Consider the following 6079-nt stretch of genomic DNA (forward strand, 5'->3'; position numbering starts at 1 on the left):
GATGCTCAACAGAACATGAACTCACAGAGGCTATGGTAGCATGCACAAGACCTGCACAAGTTCAAGCCAGACAAGGTCCCAGCACTGAGAGGGAGAAGTGGATACAGGGTCCCAGCTCTAACCAAGAAGCTGTCTATAATTGATAACCCCTGACAAAGAGAAAATCAGTTTTCTCCAATATAGTCTCACTGGATATATTAACCACATTTCAGGGCAGGCCTCATGCCCACAAGCAGCTGGCCAACAGAGAACAAAATTCATGCTTTTGTTTTGAGATTTTATGAACTTTGGGTTTCATTTTGTTTAGGTTTGGGCTTTTTGTTGTTGTTGCCTTGTTAGTCTTTTGATCATTTTGATTTTCATTTTTGTGTTTTTGTGAGGTTTTGGTTTGGTTTTGAAAAAGAGAAAACATAAAGTTGGGTGAGTAGGGTGTTGGGGGAAGGGAAAACATGATCAAAATATACTTTATGAAAAAAATTAACTAAAAAATAATAAGTTGGAATTCCTGTCTTTAAAAGTAGAGTTTAGGCTGCTGCCTCCTTCTTCTGCTACTCCTGGTGCTGCTTGTGTGTGCCTCCAGTGCAGACCCGGTGCCTCTTTTGTGAAGCAGCAGCTGAGGAGACTCCGGCGCTCTCCATGGCCAATGAGAAACCCAAGCAAGGAATCAAGACTGAGAACAACGATCATATTAATTTGAAGGTGGCGGGGCAGGATGGTTCTGTGGTGCAGTTTAAGATTAAGAGGCATACACACACCACTTAGTAAACTAATGAAAGCCTATCATGAACGACAGGGTTTGTCAATGAGGCAGATCAGATTCCAGTTTGATGGGCAACCAATCAATGAAACAGATACACCTGCACAGTTGGAAGTGGAGGATGAAGATACAATTGATGTGTTCCAGCAGCAGACAGGAGATGTCTACTAAAAAGGGAACCTGCTACTCTACTCCAGAATTTTGTTATAGACCAAGATTACATTCGCAATTAGAAAGCCACAATTTGGTTCCACCACATCCTGACTACTACAGTATAGTTTTCTCTATTCTTTCATTTCCCTGTCCCCATTTCTTTATTGTACATAAAGTAACTGATGTATGTGCACAAGTATTTGTGCTTTTTTCTTTTTCTTTTTTAAACTAAATGGCCAATGTTCTGTTTTGATTGACATCAGATGGAGATGGTCTGGGGGAAAGTAATGGTTCTGTGAAAATACCCCCTTTCTCCATTAGTGGCATGCTCATTCAGCTTTTATCTTTATATTCCAGTAAGTTATTTTGCTCTCAACATTTTAACAAAAGAACCCAACACCAAAATCCTTGCATACCTTGTTTGATTGGAGAATTTTAATGTTTTTCATTTATCATTGTAAAAACAAAGGCAATTTTATAACTTTTTTTGTACGTAGCTGTTACATGTAGGGCAATCTGTCTTTAAGTAGGAGTAAATTACTCTTGAACAAAATGACCCTAGATAGTTTTCCCTTCAAGTCAAGCTTCTTGTTGTTTAAATAAACTTCTTGTTCAAAATAAAATAAAAGTAGAGTTTAATTCCTCTCACCTTGAGGGTGGTATGTGGTTCTACATTAGTAGACCATGGTACAATAATGTCAGACTTTGAGACCAGGCTGTAAGTAATGGGCCCACTTTCTCTCTGTTCCCTGTCTGTCTCACTGGGTCAGTCCCTCTGTTCTATGACATGGTCTCTGTTTCTGTGTCTCTCTGTCTCTGTCAATGTTTCATGTCAGTTCAGGGAATGGATCACCAGCTATGCTATAACAACACTGGAAAAACTACAGAGACTCATTGACTTGGAACTGAGGCCTCTAGACAATAGCCATGTGAGTCACCATCTTGGAGCAAAACTTCCCACTCAGCCTAGACGTCAGGTGGCTGCAGGCTCTGCCTACTCCCACAGCAATCTTACAAAATGTCCTGAGCTTCCTCTACATACTGCAATGATGCCACACATCTGCTGCAGTGACAGTGTGAGACTACCAATATTTGTTATCTCGAGCTATAAAGATTTGGAATAACTGTGGTACAAAAAAATGTAATTTCTAAAATATCTACAAGGAAGAAGAGATCTTACATTTAGCCTATATTTCTAGGTGCCAAATGTTTGTTGTACCCACTAGGACTGGATGTTGTTTGAGATAGTGGGAACATATTCTATCAGGTAATATGCAGACAGCCTAATATGTAGGACCTCATGAGGAAAAGGAAAATTACATCAAGCCAGAGTGCTAAGTACAAACAGTGAATCTACTAGTTGTCTCAGCAGACAGTTCACAGTAAAATGACTTCTAGGAGTATTTTGTTAATTATCCTGATGGTGTCCACCCTGCTGTGGTTGCCACCACTGACATTTGAATCTTGCCACTTTTACAGTCAAGACAGCTGCAGTTCTCTGCTAACAGCTGCTGTGGATCTGGTTGACTCTTGTCAGTGAATGCAAAAGCCTGGAGGACATAGCATTGCAGCTTACTTATCTGAAAATGATGAGTAAGACCAGAGTTCCTGGACAGGAAAGGAGACCAAAGCTTTGCTGACTGAGAGAAGGCACATTTAAAGACATTTTCCAAATACGTCTACAAGTTTAATATAGGCTATTAAAGTGCAGTACATTGCAGGGAAAACAAATGCATCTTTCAGTTATGCTCAGTATTGGTGCCTTCCCTTGAGGCTTGAAGCCTGAAGACTTCATCAGCCACTCTGGAACATCCCATCTGAACACTTAACAACGTGCAGTATTTTTACTTCAGCCTACTTAGGCTCCTTAATCCAGAAAAATTCTGTTCATCAGTGTGTCCTCTTTCTATTTTCAGGTGTTAGGTTAGAGTCAACATTCCAGGCTACTTTCATCTCATATTTCCTTTCTATCTTTCAGAATTTCCCACAAACTCAGCTCACAGACAACTTTGAATTTTAGAGGACTAACAAAGAATCAACACAACATCAAAGTTGTGTCCACCTATAACTAGCAACCTTCCACGCCTCTCTTCATCTTGCTGATCATCTGCTTTCACTTTACCTTTTCTTTCCCTGGAATGTTCAGTTACCTAATTTGAGTACATATCTGTGTGCGTTTGAAAGCCTCTCATCCCATGCTCCATGCAACTTCATCTCACGGAAAAGCTGTGAGCTTTATCTGATAATATCCACAACAGCCTGGCCCATAGTAGGCGTATTTAATTTCTGAAACATGCTCAAGTCACAAGAAGTAAACCCTTGCTTTTCATATAAACAGCAAGCTCCAATAAATGAAACAATGACACACGTGGATGTTCATTCCCCCAAGATCAGTCAGTCATTGATCCAAATTGTCCCTCCATGTCTCAATCTATAGGTAACCATGGCAACAGCACCACAGTGACTCCACACATACTACCAGCTGGCAGTACTGACTGTGGTTCTCACTGTCTCCCTTAAATTATTAATGAACAAAATTTAGTTCATCCACATCCACTTGATCTGTACGTAATATACAAAATTGAGTGTCCTCACCCTCAGATAGCTCATCTCAGATGTTCATAAGCAATTAAGTGTCCCGAACTCTTCCATATTGGGAGCTGTAGATGCTGCCTCTAATGTTCTTCATAGTAAAGTAATTGTGCTCCTCAAAAATATACCCCAAAATTGAACAATTCATGGCTCTTGTGATTTTCTCTGAAAGCACAGTGAGTGTTCATTTCCAAGTTTGGTTAGTGGCCAAGCATTTGAAAGCAAACTATCCAGGATACATGTGTTGCTGTAGCCACTAATACTGAATACATATGAGCTAGTTCACCACTGTTCCAGGTTATGGATGAATAGTTTATAAAACTGACAGATAAAATTTGGGCAATATTTGGGACATATTTACACTAAAAATGTTACTTTCTATTGATCTAAAATTTAAGTAGGCATATATTATTTTATTGCTACATCCAGCATCTCAGTCAGTACATATTGGGAGTCTTTCTATGTAATGGACCCTTAGAATACAATTGTGATCCAAACACAGAAAGCCCATGTCTCAGACAATGTGTTTTACCTGGAGAACTTCATTACTGGTAAATGATATATCAGGTAGAGATGAATAACATGAACAAACTGAAGAAAGCTGTATAAACAGAACAGCTGCATTTCATAAAGAGAGAGATGCTATACAACGCCCCCCATCCACACTACAGAAAATAACTGGGGAAGGAGTATTCCAGTCACATTCAACACAATGAGTAATGGCCCTAGGGAATTATAATCTGGGAGTCCCTGGGGGAGCTGGGTGAAAAAAAATAATTCAGTGAATAATGTTAGCAAATGAGGTTAGAGGTCAGGAGCTGGATTGCACAGATGTTTGTAAGTAATAGTAAAACCTTGAACACAGTTACACATGAAGCCAGTGGGTGGGCACAGCCTAGTATAGAATCAAAAAGCTTAGTGGGAAGGCAGGCACACAGTGGACAATTGTAGTAGAAGTGACAATTGGGCTGTAAGAAGTGAGAAATGATCAGCCACAGGGCATCAATTGTTAATTGATTGAATCTAGGGTGCCAAAGAATAAGAGGAGTGAGGGATTATTTCAAGACTTTTGAACAACTTAATGAATTAAATATTTTTTGTTATGGTAGGGAATAAAATTGGAGGAGGCTGAGAGATCAGAAATTCACAATTAGATATTTTGAGTGAGGTATCTGTAATACAGACAATCAGATTAGACCTTAGAAGTGTAAGTGGCATAGGGATGCTGTTAAAATCTTGAGATGAGGTCATATAGAAAATGAATACAGATAGGGAAAAAAGAGATTTGTAACTGAGTCCTGAGTCCTCCAAATTTTAAGCATCTAAAGAGCAAAATTACATCAACCTTCAGTCTCCTTTTAAACCAAACCCCAACCTGCACACCCTGCAACAGAGTCTACCTTGGTCAATTGATGGAACTAGAAATGATCATATTAAGTGGGGCAACCTGACCCAGAAAGATAAATGTCACATATTCTCTTTCATCTGAGGCCTCTAGCTCCAAGTCTTCAGATGTGAATACATGACCTACAGTAACTGCAAAAATAAGAAAAGTAACACAGGACCATTGCCAGGGTGGGTGGGTGGGAAAGCAATAGAGAGGAGAATAACAGGGTAAATATGATTTGAAGGAGAAAATGAGAAAAACAAGGAACTTTAATTGAGAAAGGAAGGGAGATTAATGCAGAAGGAAGGTGGAGGAGGATAAAATAACATAAGGGCATCTGAAAAATCCATTAAGGAATTATTATCTAGCTACCTAAAATTGCAAATAATGCAGATAAGTCTATATATACATTATATACATGTACACTATATGATGTATATAGACTTCCCATGTGGGATGACAATTCTCTCTCCCAAAGTCAAAGATCACCTAACAAAAACCTCAACAACAGTCATAAGAAGGCCCTGTTTGAGTTGTTGGTCAGGTTTCTCCAAGAGTCACCCAAAACATTACAAACTATTGCCATTACTCTTGGTTGCTCCCCATAGGTAGAAGGTAAGCCTCTATTCCTGAAGAAACCAGGTACTTTAGACACAGGACCCAAGGGAGCTGAGCTGGCTCTGACCTGAAAGCCTTCTCCCTGAGGACTAGCTTTCATGATACCAGAAGTCATCATGCAAGCTTCCAAGAGAAGGGAGCAAACAATAGTCATATCCAGCTATGATGTTTATGAATTCAAACAACAACCAGAATGGCATGATAACCATAAGAGTGCAACAGTGGCATTCATTACTAGGCAGTAACCAACAGATCTCTAATTGAACTTACGACCTACTCAACAAGAGTTAAATTATTCCAGGTACTAGAAACCTAGCCAATTACCCAGGACTAGTGAAGTTTTGGATTATTATTCAAACATCATAATACCTAACCACATTATAAATATTTACCCTTATACCCACAGATAAGTGTAGTTCTCACCACACATCAAGTAAATTTCTCTTTGCAACAGATGAAGACCATTATAGAAACACAACTGACCAAAAAAAACAGAGAACAAATGATCGTGTGGTGTCTAGCCCTGCCTGATACATCTACAACATAACTCCTGCACCTAAGGCTCAGGGATT

The 6079-nt window shown here is 39.4% G+C and overlaps 1 pseudogene; it reads left to right on the plus strand.

Annotated features, from left to right (window-relative positions):
• The first annotated feature begins 636 nt into the window (after positions 1–636).
• LOC118586292 lies at positions 637–928 on the plus strand (annotated as a pseudogene).
• The last annotated feature ends 5151 nt before the right edge of the window (positions 929–6079 follow it).

This window comes from Onychomys torridus, chromosome 6 (genome assembly GCF_903995425.1).
Source record: "Onychomys torridus chromosome 6, mOncTor1.1, whole genome shotgun sequence".
Lineage (NCBI taxonomy): Eukaryota > Metazoa > Chordata > Mammalia > Rodentia > Cricetidae > Onychomys > Onychomys torridus.